Source organism: Pollicipes pollicipes, unplaced genomic scaffold (assembly GCF_011947565.3).
Source record: "Pollicipes pollicipes isolate AB1234 unplaced genomic scaffold, Ppol_2.1 Scaffold_6052;HRSCAF=7182_pilon_pilon_pilon, whole genome shotgun sequence".
NCBI classification, from domain to species: Eukaryota; Metazoa; Arthropoda; class Thecostraca; order Pollicipedomorpha; family Pollicipedidae; genus Pollicipes; species Pollicipes pollicipes.
Window position 1 is genome coordinate 9153936 of NW_023596805.1, and position 15025 is coordinate 9168960.

The following is a 15025-nucleotide window of genomic DNA, read 5'->3' on the forward strand; positions in this document are numbered from 1 at the left end:
TTGGCAGCTCCAGATCTGGGCCGGGACAGCGAGGTGGAATAATAAACAAGAATGCCTGGCCTACCACGCGGTCCATGCGTCAACCGCGGCTGGGCAACCACGGGTGTTGTTGCTGCTGGTGACTACTAGGGGGGGGGGGGGGCGAGCAGTCATGTCGAATTCTTCCGCTGCCCAACAGTGGGAGGAATATTTTGTTGTTTTATGCCCTACCTTATGGGGGCTTTCACTTTTAAACCGCGGTGGGCCCCGGAACCAACCTTAAGATTCCGAAAATTAAGCAAGCTTTGGCCAAGGAAAAACGACATCGAAACTTTCAGTCAACGTGCATCGGGTAGATGGGCCTGAAATGTGATGAAGACAATCTTTGAAAAACCAAATCAGGTCGTTGGAGTCAAATTGACCCATCAAAGACCCTCCTGTGGCATCCAGAATTAATCATGCTATGACCATGGGAAAGATGACGTTGCACAGCTCTTTAAAACTTCACGACATGCACATTGGTGAACATTAACGCATGTGGCACGTGATATGTTCTATCAGGCCAAAGAACTGAATGCAAATGTTCTATTGGGCTGTCCAATTATCTTGCTTGCTAAACGAGGCACATTAAGAGTAAAACAGCTAAAAAACCCTTCCAAAGCTGCAAGAAACATGCTGCCAAGGTTCCAAATCGTACGACATTCAAAAGGCTCAAATTGTATCACAAATGTCAATGTTTGATATAGCACAGCACAGATGACATGGGCCTTCTGCCGTGTCTTGGCTCTTCGCCCCACCTCAAGCGCGCAATCACCCCGAGATGTCATCGGTGTCAACCGACGCCGCCCATGCTGATTGGCTGCCCCCGCCTGTATAGTTTGAACTTTGTTTGAACTAGTTTGAACTGGTTTGAACGAACGCATCCTCTCGCCGTTTTTTATTGGCGCTGGTTCATGTCGGTGCTTAAGGTAAGATAGCATGACTTCGGAACAAACCCTGAAGGAGGGTCACGCCAGCGGGCTGAGTATGTTCAAAGAAATCATCGCTTCCGTGAGTCGAAAATCTTCAAAGGTCATCATTTTTCCTCTGTTTAAAGCGCCTAACCATTGCCAGTACCAAAATATAGCCCGAGTGGGCACGTCACAGTGGTGAAGGTCTCTGTACAGTTTTATCAAGGTCGCCAAAAGTACTGTGTTTCCGCCTGTGTGTCCAACATGACAAGCGACGACCGTCTGTTGTCGGTTCAGCGCGTGGGCTTGTGCGTGCACGAAGACCGGGGTCTACACTTTTCCGAAAACGTTTGGGCATTTTCTTATTAACGTTGGCAAACGGCTGCTTGTGAAGCATACGCCTTTCTTAAATAGACAAAGTTTCTGAAAAACGCACGATTTGCTTTGTTTTGAGCTGTTAACTAAAATCTTGCAGTGTTCTTTAAGCGTCTCTTTGAAGCAAACAATGGGGTTAATGCCTTCCAATAAGATGCTACGGGTGACGTATGGCAGACCGGTCCCCTGTGCTGACTTAAAAAAAAAAAATTGTGCCCAAGTGCATGAGGTTGCATGAGGTCGTCATGCAGAGCTCCATAAGCCAACGCGGTGAAGCGCCGAATTCACGGGCCGACGGTGACGACTCGGCTTTGGCCGCCGCCGCCCTCCGCCGGCCCAAGCCCACCCCGGCAGCGGACCAAAGCCGCGCCGAGACGGTCCGCCATGGACAGGACCGAGACTCCCAGCAACAGGCTGACATAGCCTCCGACATCGCTGAGGAATGCCACCGGCGGGTACGAGCGCCACTCCACGTCCACTTGCTCCGGCGTCGGACCCATCACGATGGTGAGGAGCGACGAGACGCACGGCTGGCGGCGCCGGACCTTGACCATCGCATCTGCGTCGTACCGCTGCGTGCGGCAGGCGGGCGGGCAACGACAACGACGGCGCATCTCGCCGGACGCGACCTCCGCCTTCGTCTTGTTCAAGCTGCAGTTGCCACGCTTCGAATCGCTCCCCAATCGGCTTCCGCGCGCGGAAGAGGCGCACTGGCGTCTGTTTCTCATCATCGCTGCGTCGTAACAGCGCATCGCGCAAGTCTCAAAGCCGTAGCCGGCGGCGGAGTGGCACGCCGCGCGGCGCAGGCTCTGGCGTAGGCGGATCCACGAGGAGACGCGCAGACTCAGCGCGTCGCAGCGGCTCACCAAGAACAGCGGGTCGCGTCGCAGCGTCGGTATACCCAGGCTGGAAAAGACTGGACGCCGGTGCGGATGTACGAAGACCTTGTGATCCCACGTTACGGACGTGTTCAGGCCGACACGCAGTCTCAGTCGCAGCATCGCCCCCTTATCGGGCCGCATGGCCATCAGCTGACCCCAGGTGACGTTGGGCGTGAAGGTGTGGCACACAAGGCGGCCGTACGTCACCTTCGAGTACCAGACGCCGGCCGGCGCGGCGGTGAACTGGCTGCCGGGGGTGGCGCCGGCCGCCGGGCGACAGCCCGTCTCACAGGACATCACCAGCCGCTGCAGCGGCATGCTGGCGTTCCAGACCGCCTCCGCCGTCAGGGCATGCTCTCGGGGACTCTGCGGGGCCGCACAGACGGTGAAGGCGGGCGGCACGATGGCCGGCTTCGGCGTGTAGTACGTCGACAGCGACACGGGCTCGTTGAGGAAGAGCTGCAGTAGCTGCAGGCACTGGTAGCCGGCCAGCGCTGTGCAGACCAGCACCAGCAGGCTGCGGGCGGGTGCTGCGGGGAGGCGAGAACGGCATGGCCACCGTGGCATGGCAGACAGCAGCGCTGGCTCCGCGCGAGGGCAGGTCACAGGCTGGGCTGGACGCAGGTTCCGCGGGAGGGCAGGTCACAGACTGAGCTGAGCCCTGGCTCCGCGGGAGGGCAGGTCACAGACTGAGCTGGGCGCAGGCTCCGAGCGAGGGCAGGTCACAGACTGAGCTGGGCGCCGGATCCGCGCGAGGGCAGGTCACAGACTGAGCTGAGTACCGGCTCCGCGCTAGGGCGGGCCACTGGCTGAGCAGTGCACCAGCCCCCGCCATTAGTGCCCATATGAATTCACGCATCGAGCGGTGCAATCTAAGGCATGGACAGTTCATGTGTGCTCAGTACACGGCGGCTTTCGGTCCAGGTGTCCGTAAGACGACACAGTTTTGTAATGCTGGAGCGTTGGCCGGTGAATGGCGGGTTTTGTCCGTCCCGTTGCCTCAGTTCGTTGGAGCGCCCGCCTTCCGATCCACCCACCCGTGGCCGGATGGTTCGAGTCGCTTTAGCCGCTCGCTATTTGTCGTTGACAAGTATGGCCTGCGGTCGGTGGCAGCGGCCGTACTAAAGGTCAGGCGACGTCAGAGGGCAGGGCGGACCTTGCCGAGCAGTGTGGCACGTTAAACTTTCGCCACCAAATTCTGCCGTTGTTCTGGAATTGCACTATCGAATGATGGGGCTCAGGGCTCACACAATAAGCACTGCTTAGCGTGAGCCCTAATCCCAGAAATTCATCCATAAAAATAGCAATGTGCACGTAATCAGCTGCTAAGTCGGACTTTTGCAAAATTCAGAATTCATTTAGAAAGACAGAAATGCCCGCGGCGAGAAATTGAGGGTAGGCAATAAGCCGACGGCTTGCTTGCATTCGACCCTCTACGTCGCACTGTACTGGCCTTCAATGGGGCCTCTTACAAGATGAATGGTAACCAGAAAACAAGTGTACATTAAACTAAACAGATGGAAAATGCATGGAATGTACATACCTGCCTGTAACTATATGACATCCACATGCTACGCGCATTCATTTTTACATGACATAACAGACTTCAACGTTTCAATAGCATTTCAGGCTTCATCAGGAAAGCTTCGTTTCTGCTGCAGAAGTTGACAAGCACAACACATCAATTATACAGCTCGTGATATTACGTGTTTAGCACCACGATGAGCAAAATTCGAAATTATGGAAAGCCACCGGTTGCAACCAACCATCCACTCGTATCCAATCTCCCAAGAACATTGAGTGATTCGGTTCGGTTTGGCTTATTTAGTTCTTGTTATAGCTCGAAGGGCCAATGAAACAGGAGCCTTCCCATCTTTTGTGAGTTTGTTGACCTGAGCCGTGAATCCGTGTGCCTCAGTCGTGAGTCCGTGCGCTCCAGCCGTGAGTCCGTGTGATCCAACCGCGAGTCTGTGTGCCTCAGCCGCGAGTTCGTGTGTCTCAGTCGTGAGTCCGTGCGCTCCAGCCGTGAGTCCGTGTGATCCAACCGCGAGTCTGTGTGCCTCAGCCACAAGTTCGTGTGACTCAGCCGTGAGTCCGTGTTCTTTAGCCATCTCGGAGTATGCTTGTTTAACACTCGCCCGTGGGGGGGGGGGGGGGAGGCCGGCTGCATACCCTTCGCTCCGGTGGGGTGTCAGTTTGCTCCCCCCTCGATCTCGATCTTAGATCTCGAGAACTAACGAAGCTAGAAACGCCAAATTGACAGGTTGTGTTGACCTGTACGTCGGACGTTGACCCCGGACGTGTGCTCACGTGCTTGCCGCCGGACTGTGCGGTGCATGCAGTGCGTGTGTTAATGCATTACCAATTCCTGCGTCTGAAGCATGGGTTCCTATACATCTGGAGCGTTCTGTCGATCAGAACAAGGGCCCCCCCAGTCCCTGCCTGCTGCTGGTCGTGAAGCAGGGCTCTTCTTCGTCCGAAGAGGGCCTCCTTTCTTACCACGGCGTGACCGTATCCGGCATAATAAGGCCTGTGCCGTGTCACCAACTTCAGCCGTCCAGTGCATCTGAGGTTCAGGGCGGGGCCTCGCCTGTTGGTGATGATAGATAGCTCCTGGCTCTTGGCACCTTGGCTCTTGGTACTTTAGCTCTTCGCTTTGGCTCTTGTCTCCTGGCTGTTGACATCTTGGATCTGGCTCTTGGCTCTTGGCTCTTGACACTTTGTCTCTTTGCTCTTGGCTCTTCGTATCTGGCTCTTGACACATTACACCATGGCTCTTAGCACTTGACTCTTATCACCTGAACCTTGGCGCCTATTGGCATCTATTGCCATAATTGCTCTTGGCACGTCTTGGCACGATGACTCCTGACACTTGGCACCTTTGCTCTTGACTGTTGAGTTTTTGGCACCTAGTTTTTGGCTATTGGCACCCTGGCTGTTGGCACATTTGGACTCTTGGCTCTTGGCACCTCTTGGCTATCTAGCTTTTAGCTTTTGAGCCTTTGCTTTTGGCTCTTGGCACCTTAGCTTTTGGCTCTTGGTACGATGGGTCTTGGCACCTCTGGACCCCTCGGCCGTGGCTCTTGGCACCTTAGCTCTCCGCCACACGAGATACTTGCATTGAGTTCGCCCCCCCCCCCCCCCGTTAATGACATCCGCCTTTTGGAAATCCTTGGGACCACCCTTGAGCCGGAATGGGGGGGCTTTTGTTGTGCAGTGGCTTGAAGCCAACTTATTTATCTGCATGACTAACCCATGCGCTATACTTAGCTGGTGCTTTGTGATTTGGGCACTCGGCCGCATTTTGGCCGTCAACCCCGTCCAAACCAAACACTGCCCTGTCCGCTTCCCCGGCCGCTGCCCGACGATGTGGTGGGTATCCATCGACGCTGCCCATTCTGGTCGGCTGCCCCTGCCCGTATGGTTTGAATGAACGTATCCTCCTACCACTGTTTATTGGTGCTGCCTTGTAGGTGGGCATTGCTGGCCACCTGGCCCACCACTTATTAATATCGGTGTTTAAGGTCAGAGAACATAACGGTGGCACAAGACCTCAAGGTCACGTAAGTAGGCTATGCACGTTCAAAGAAGTCATCGGCTCGGTGAGTTAAAAACCTTCATGTTTCATTATTGTTTCTCTGTTAAATATACGCAAATATTATATGCATAGAAAGTAAGAAGATTAAGCATGTTACAGCGGTGAAAGTTTCAGCAGCGCCCTGGTCAAGGTCACCAAAGTTACTGTGTTTCAACATCACCATTGTTCATCGCCGTGTGACCTTGAACATGACACCACTTCCCTTTCCGTGTGTTCAACATGATAAGCGATAACCGCCTGTCGCCGGTTCAGCGCGTGGAGCAGCGCGTGCACAATGACCGAGGCCCACAAAAGTGATGGGTAATCCGAAGGACAGCTTTTCGGAAAAGGCCTGGACATTTTCTAATTAGCGCTTGTAAATAGTTACTTGTGGAAACATACGTCTTTAACAAAAAACATTTCATTTTTTTGAAAACGCACGATCTTTCTTGTTTTGCACTGTCAAAAAGAACACTGTGTTGTTTTTTTAAGCTTCTTAAACGTTACAATAGGGGATGCAACTAAGGGGACCCATGTTTTCTCAAAGCCATGCTACGGACCGCATATGCAATGGACCGGCCCCCTGTGCTGACTTAGAAGGAAATAATCGTGTCCAAGTGTATGAGGTCACTTGAGGTCACCGAGCAGAGCTCCAAAAGCCATCGCGATGAAGCGCCGAATTCACGGGCCAACAGTGACGACTCGGCTTTGGCCGCTGCCTCGCCCCGCAGGCCCAAGCCTGGCCCGGCAGCGGACCAAAGCCGCGCCAAGACGGTCCGCCATGGACAGGACCGAGACTCCCAGCAGCAGGCTGACATAGCCTCCGACATCGCTGAGGAATGCCACCGGCGGGTACGAGCGCCACTCCACGTCCACTTGCTCCGGCGTCTGACCCATCACGATGGTGAGGAGCAACGAGACGCACGGCTGGCGGCGCCGGACCTTGACCATCGCATCTGCGCCGTACCGCTGCGTGCGGCAGGCGGGCGGGCAGCGACAACGGCGGCGCAGCTCGCCGGACGCGACCTCCGCCTTCGTCATGTTGTAGAAACAGTTTCCCCGCTTCGACCTGCTGCCCGGTCGGCTTCCGTGCGCTGAAGAGGCGCACCGGCGCTTGTTGCGTAGCATAGCGACATCATGGCAGCGCAGCGCACACGTCTCAAAGCCGTAGCCGGCGGCGGAGTGGCACGCCGCGCGGCGCAGGCTCTGGCGTTGGCGGACCCGCGAGGAGACGCGCAGACGCAGCATGTCGCAGCGGCTCACCAAGAACTGCGGGTCGCGCCGTAGCGTAGGTATACCCAGGCTGGAAAAGACCGGACGCCGGTGCGGATGTACGAAGACCTTGTGATCCCACGTTTCGGACGTGTTCAGGCCGACACGCAGTCTCAGTTGCAGCATCGCCTCCTTATCGGGCCGCATGGACATCAGCTGACCCCAGGTCACGTTGGGCGTAAAGGTGTGGCACACAACGCGGCTGTACGTCACCTTCGAGTACCAGACGCCGGCCGGCGCGGCGGTGAACTGGCTGCCGGGGGTGGCGCCGGCCGCCGGGCGACAGCCCGTCTCACAGGACATCACCAGCCGCTGCAGCGGCATGCTGGCGTTCCAGACCGCCTCCGCCGTCAGGGCATGCTCTCGGGGACTCTGCGGGGCCGCACAGACGGTGAAGGCGGGCGGCACGATGGCCGGCTTCGGCGTGTAGTACGTCGACAGCGACACGGGCTCGTTGAGGAAGAGCTGCAGCAGCTGCAGGCACTGGTAGCCGGCCAGCGCTGTGCAGACCAGCACCAGCAGGCTGCGGGCAGGTGCTGCGGGGAGGCGAGAACGGCATGGCCACCGTGGCATGGCAGACAGCAGCGCTGGCTCCGCGCGAGGGCAGGTCACAGGCTGGGCTGGGCGCAGGCTCCGAGCGAGGGCAGGTCACAGACTGAGCTGGGCGCAGGCTCCGAGCGAGGGCAGGTCACAGACTGAGCTGGGCGCCGGATCCGCGCGAGGGTAGGTCACAGACTGAGCTGGGCGCCGGATCCGCGCGAGGGCGGACTACTGGCTGAGCAGTGCACCAGCCCCCGCCATTAGTGCCGATATGAATTCACGCATCGAAAGGTGCAATCTAAGGCATGGACAGTTCATGTGTGCTCAGTACACGGCGGCTTTCGGTCCAGGTGTCCGTAAGACGACACACTTTTGTAATGCTAGAGTGTTGGCCGGTGAATGGCGGGTTTTGTCCGTCCCGTTGCCTCAGTTCGTTGGAGCGCCCGCCTTCCGATCCACCCACCCGTGGCAGAATGGTTCGAGTCGCTTTAGCCGCTCGCTATTTGTCGTTGACGAGTATGGCCTGCGGTCGGTGGCAGTGGCCGCACTAAAGGTCAGGCGACGTCAGAGGGCAGGACGGACCTTGCCGAGCAGTGTGGCACGTTTAACTTTCGCCGCCAAATTCTGCCGTTGTTCTGGAATTGCACTATCGAATGGTGGGGCTCAGGGCTCACACAATAAGCACTGATTAGCGTGAGCCCTAATCCCAGAAATTCATCCATAAAAAATAGCAATGTGCTTATCAATTCAATGCACGTAACCAGCTGCTAAGTCGGAATTTTGCAAAATTCAGAACTGATTTAGAAAGACAGAAATGCCTGCCGCGAGAAATTACGGCTAGGCAATAAGCCGACGGCTTGCTTGCATTCGACCGTCTACGTTGCACTGCACTGGCCTTCAATGGGGCCTCTTACAAGATGAATGGTAACCAGAAAACAAGTGTACATTAAAACAGATGGAAAACAGATGGAAAATGCATGGAATGTACATACATGCCTGTAACTATATGACATCCACATGTTACGCGCATTCATTTTTACATGACATAAAAGACTTCAACGTTTCAATAGCATTTCAGGCTTCATCAGGAAAGCTTCGTTTCTGCTGCAGAAGTTGACAAGCACAACACATCAATTATACAGCTCGTGATATTACGTGTTTGGCACCACGATGAGCAAAATTCGAAATTATGGAAAGCTAGCGGTTGCAACCGAGCATCCACTCGCATCCAATGTCCCTAAGAACATTGAGTGATTCTGTTCGGTTTGGCTTATTTAGTTCTTGTTATAGCTCGAAGGGCCAATGAAACAAGAGTCTTCCCATCTTTTGTGAGTTTGTTGACCTGAGCCGTGAATCCGTGTGCCTCAGTCGTGAGTCCATGCGCTCCAGCCGTGAGTCCGTGTGATCCAACCGCGAGTCTGTGTGCCTCAGCCGCGAGTTCGTGTGACTCAGCCGTGAGTCCGTGTTCTTTAACCATCTCGGAGTATGCTTGTTTAACACTCGCCCGTGGGTCGCCTATTCGAATGCAGAGTCTTGCATTCGAATAGGCGACAAAGATTACACCAGGGAATATGTTCTTAAAACAAAATATTGACCTGGGTCACCTTTGGTTAATGACCTATTCTGACCTCTAAAAAGTCCAGTGGAGATGTTGAACGTGGTTTTTGTTATCAATACATTCGAAATGAGCACCAGAAACTAACATCCCGTATGCAATCCATTTAACGATTAAAATTGCAATTTGTTTTTTATAGAAGTAAGTTATTATTATTATTGTATATATATATATATATATATATATATTTATATATATATATATATATAAAATTAATTCATTAATTATAAAATACGACCACAATTTACAAACATCCCGTTTAGCAAGCCTCAGAGCCATAAAACAGGTTTGTTTTGACCTTGGTCAGAGCTTCATACCTGACCTTAGGTCAATTTAATTTGCCCATTCAATTGTTGTGTTGCCTAAGAAAGCATCTCTGAGATATATGGCTTCGTCTATCACTCCGTTGTTACATCAGATTGAGCGCTTCCCTAGAAATTGACTTGGCTGGAACCACGGTCTGAATTTGACTTGCTATAGGTCAGCGGGCTTACAAGGTACATTCAATCTTTAACACAAAACATTCCGCTATTCAATTTTCTACAGCCATGCAGAATTGGACGCGGCTACGCCGCACCGCTCGGAAACCATTCTGAAAAAGCTTTTGGGGAGTCAATTTGACCCCCACCCAAGCGTGGTCAACGCAGTAACAGGAGGGCATGGACTTGATTTATCCTGCCAAAGTCGCATTTCCCATCGTTCAGTCGCAAATATTTGATGCAGTTTGATGAGAGTTTTCCAATATCGTATTTTACGTTGCTGAAGCGTTGCGTCACTTTGTACCAAGTGATAGTGCCTGAATGACTACTGACACCTTTCTCGAAGGGTGGCGATAAAAAACGCAGACAGGGGTAAAGGGGACTCTGTCTGCGATACAAATGCACAGCTTTTTAACACATAAGCGTTGGGCTAAAGAACATTCCGCTAATAAGTATTCGACCAAAGAACATTTCGGCAAATGAGCGTTCAAAGAAAGCGCATTTCTGAAGTAAGCCTTAGACTCAAGCGTCTTTCAGCTAATAAACATTGGATGAAATGACATTTTAGGGCGACTTAACCTTTCATTATAGAGCGTTCCGGTAAATAAGCATTCGGTCAACACGCCCACCAATTTCATCGGATTGAGCCCTAAATGTCATTTCTTCAGAATAACATCCGAACGGCATGTCGTAACCCCATCAAACTTCGATGTCTGTAAGCAGCTGAATAATCAGTCGTGTGGTAAAAGCTATGAGATCTACCTCGTAATTTCGCTGACTTATGGTAGCTCAAAGTCAGGTCATGGCTGTCAGCGAAGGAAATTCCTAGGCAGCTGTTCAATCTAATGTGACAGCGAAGCGCACGGGCAAACTATATATCTGTGAGATAATTTGCTGACAATTGTAAATATGAACGAATGAAATAGGTTCTTTTGCTCGGGAGGTTCACGGTGACCAAAAACCACGGAACTGCTTTGATTTTTAACATTGAAATAAGGGTGAAGGGCTACGCTAGGCGGTATCAAGCCCCCGCATACTAAATTCTGGGTAGCGATACTGTGACGTCATCATGGGACTAAATCATAGGGCACCAACGCTAAGGCGGCGTGAAAACGCTGTTATTGCCGATCGGTTTCAATATGGATATTTCAGTAAACTGGATCTTTTTCGACCTAGCACATTCAATGAGGCATTGCCAGCTGGGAAATGGCGTTGGCTTGTACCAGAGCTACAAAATCATTGCTGAAACGCGGTTCCAACCTGCAACCGACGGAGAGAGGGGGTAGCCTTTTTACCAGTGATTTATTCCCAAAAATGCCAGCCAGAAGTGCTACGAAACTCTGTGCTCTGTGCTCTGTGCTCTGTGCACAGTGCTCTCAAGTGCTCTGTGAAAAATAGCACAGCGTACAACAACATCGGGTGAAGATGAGAAACGGCGGCCCAGACGGACTTGCGGCACCCTGGGACGCGCACTGAGAAATTGGAATGCACGTCCTGTAGCCTTAGGAGGGATGTTGCCAGGGTGGATGAGGGTTTGCTTGCCCTAAGGGGGTAGTGAGGGGTGAGTCCCAGGAGGCGTAAGTGCAGAGGACGCCATTTCAGTTCAAGATAGCAGATTTTCCCGTAAAATGAGAAGATTTCTGGCAAGTTTTGCAGTTTCTGCCAGTCAAGAGTGGTGGCCCATATTTCAGCTGGGAAATAGTCTTGGGGATATATGGGGGTAGTCAGGTTATCATTTTTTGCGTATCTGTTTCACCCAACCCGTTTGGCATTATGGATCTGCGAGTTAACCAACAACTAGAAGGATCATATTAAAGTAACAGCGAAATTTTCGGCGCCTGCTCTGCTCACATTACCTTACTTTCACATTTCACTCCATATAGGTACTGCAGTACGACTATAAAGGGACGATCATTGCCCATTTATAAATTTGATGCAAACGCCACATACGATATCCATTTATTTACAACTGTGTATGCATTTCACCAAAATGCAATACATATAAATGTTTAGGCACGTTGACTACGACGAATATAGCGCGTCTGGTGTCGACCAACCTTTGCGTAATATCAACCAAAAGCCATACTACAGGCTACCAAATTTTAGTCCCATGTTGACGTCACGTGTGCATAACCTTCTCTAATAGCCTTGGGTGGTATATTTCTAAAAACAGCAGGATTGATCGCTACCACCTAAGATCAATGACATCTGCTGATCTTCAAGTCGAGCTAAAATGCATGCTGACGTCCCAGAGGTAAAGGACTTCGAAATGGGTTCAAAACTACCTCATGAAGGAAGTTCCCCAATAAAAACAGCTCGGTTTTGACATCGTGTCTGAAGAATTCATACCTGACTTAAGCTCAATGGGAGTAGCCGTAATCCTAGTTCCAATTATCTGGTTGTCTAAGAAACTATCTCAAAGATGTGTGGTTTCGTCTGAAACGTTGTTGTCGCACCAGACTGAACAATTGTCCCGGAATTTCCTTTGTCATAGCCGGACTGCCCTGCCATAGGTCAGCAATATTACAATGTGCGTCTAATTGTTTGGTATCACAAGATTGGTTACTCAGTTGTTTACAGACACCCAAGTTCGGCGCGGCTACGCTACGCCGTCCGGAATTTATTGTGAAAAGAACATTTGGAGGGATAAGTCGACTCCTATACGTGTGTGTGTTAAACAAATATGATTTGCCGAAATGATCTAGAGTCAGATGCTTATTGGCCAAAACGTACTTCAGTCGAATGCTCTCTTCGACACCTGCTTTCTTTGAAAACTAGTTTCCCGAAATCATCATTAATCTAATGGCAGTCAGGTGAATGCTGTTTAGTCCAGTGATAATCGTCGAAATGTTGTTTATCTGTGTTGTAGACAAAAGCTTCTTAACCGTTGCCCTTTGGCTTTTTTCATCGTCACCCTTCGAAGGCAGGACTCAGCAGACTCTCAAAAGAACAAACAAGCTTCAACAACGTGAAAGACGACGTTGGAAAGCTCTCATCAAACTGCACCATACAGGTGTCACCGAGCGATGGGGGATGCAACTTTGGCAGGTTAAATCAAGTACATGCCCTCCTGTTACCAACAAAGATAGGCATGCTTGGAGATGACCAAATCACACGGACTCGCGACTAACTTACACGGATTCGCGACTTATTCAATAACCAAAGAACATTGCAAGCAGCAAATCTTTGGGGTCAGAACTCGCTTCTGGCATCCTTGGATTAGCGCTTTAGGTGAACGAAAAACGGACAAAATGCGAAACACGGTGTTGGGTAGCTCTTAAAGCCCTTTATCGGAAGGGTTGGCGTAAACATCGATGGATGTGACCGGCAATGTGTCATTTTAGACCAAGGGCGTGAGGGCTGTTTTATTGGTCCATTCAGGTCTAGCAAGAACTAAACAAACCAAACCAGACCAAACTACGTCCTGCCCTCAACAATGTTTGCTACGAGTGTCTGCTATGGATAGCTGCAAGCGTCCCGAACTCTTCCTCATTATTTCCCAGCAATTTCGAATTTTGCTCACGGCAGCACCAAACACTTATGATCACGTGCTGCATAATTTGTTGTTTGCATTTGTGAACTTGTGGAGTGGAAATACGGCCTTCCTGATGCCGCTTAAGATATTGTTAAAACGTTGAAGTGATATATATATATATATATATATATATATAATGTGTTGTATGGGTGTCATAAAGTGACGTGCATGTTTGAATATCACATGTAAATTTTACCTTTTTAGCTTAACGCTTACTCGTTTCCTTGCTACCATCAATCTTGTGAGGAGCCCAACCGAAGGCCAGTATAGTGCATCATAGGCGATCGAAGGCAACCAAGCCGCGATATAATGGCCTGGAGCCAATGGCTCGTCACAGTGTATTGCTGCCTTCATAAATCAACTCTGAATTCTGCAATATTCCATCCAAACATAAGATTACATAAATTGAACTCATACGCGCCTTGCCATTCACCGACCAACGCTCCAGCGTTACAAAACTGCGTCGTCTCATGAGCACCTCGGCCAAAAGCCGCCGTGTATTGAGCACACATGAACCGTCAATGCCTTAGATTGCACCGCTCGATGCGTGAACACATATCAGCACTAATGGCGGGGGTCTGGTGCACTGCTCAGCCAGTGGCCCGCCCTCGCGCGGATCCGGCGCCCAGCTCAGTCTGTGACCTGCCCTCGCGCGGAGCCTGCGCCTAGCTCAGTCTGTGACCTGCCCTCGCTCGGAGCCTGCGCCCAGCTCAGTCTGTGACCTGCCCTCGCGCGGAGCCTGCGCCCAGCTCAGTCTGTGGCCTGCCCTCGCTCGGAGCCTGCGCCCAGCTCAGCCTGTGACCTGCCCTCGCGCGGAGCCTGCGCCCAGCTCAGTCTGTGGCCTGCCCTCGCTCGGAGCCTGCGCCCAGCTCAGCCTGTGACCTGCCCTCGCGCGGAGCCAGCGCTGCTGTCTGCCATGCCACGGTGGCCATGCCGTTCTCGCCTCCCCGCAGCACCTGCCCGCAGCCTGCTGGTGCTGGTCTGCACAGCGCTGGCCGGCTACCAGTGCCTGCAGCTGCTGCAGCTCTTCCTCAACGAGCCCGTGTCGCTGTCGACGTACTACACGCCGACGCCGGCCATCGTGCCGCCCGCCTTCACCGTCTGCGCGGCCTGGCAGAGTCTCCGAGAGCGTACCCTGACGGCGGAGGCGGTCTGGAGCGCCAGCATGCCGCTGCAGCAGCTGGTGATGTCCTGTGAGACGGGCTGTCGACCGTCAGCCGGCGCCACCCCCAGCAGCCAGTTCACCGCCGCGCCGGCCGGCGTCTGGTACTCGAAGGTGACGTACAGCCGCGTTGTGTGCCACACCTTTACGCCCAACGTGACCTGGGGTCAGCTGATGTCCATGCGGCCCGATAAGGAGGCGATGCTGCAACTGAGACTGCGTGTCGGCCTGAACACGTCCGAAACGTGGGATCACAAGGTCTTCGTACATCCGCACCGGCGTCCGGTCTTTTCCAGCCTGGGTATACCTACGCTACGGCGCGACCCGCAGTTCTTGGTGAGCCGCTGCGACATGCTGCGTCTGCGCGTCTCCTCGCGGGTCCGCCAACGCCAGAGCCTGCGCCGCGCGGCGTGCCACTCCGCCGCCGGCTACGGCTTTGAGACGTGTGCGCTGCGCTGCCATGATGTCGCTATGCTACGCAACAAGCGCCGGTGCGCCTCTTCAGCGCACGGAAGCCGACCGGGCAGCAGGTCGAAGCGGGGAAACTGTTTCTACAACATGACGAAGGCGGAGGTCGCGTCCGGCGAGCTGCGCCGCCGTTGTCGCTGCCCGCCCGCCTGCCGCACGCAGCGGTACGGCGCAGATGCGATGGTCAAGGTC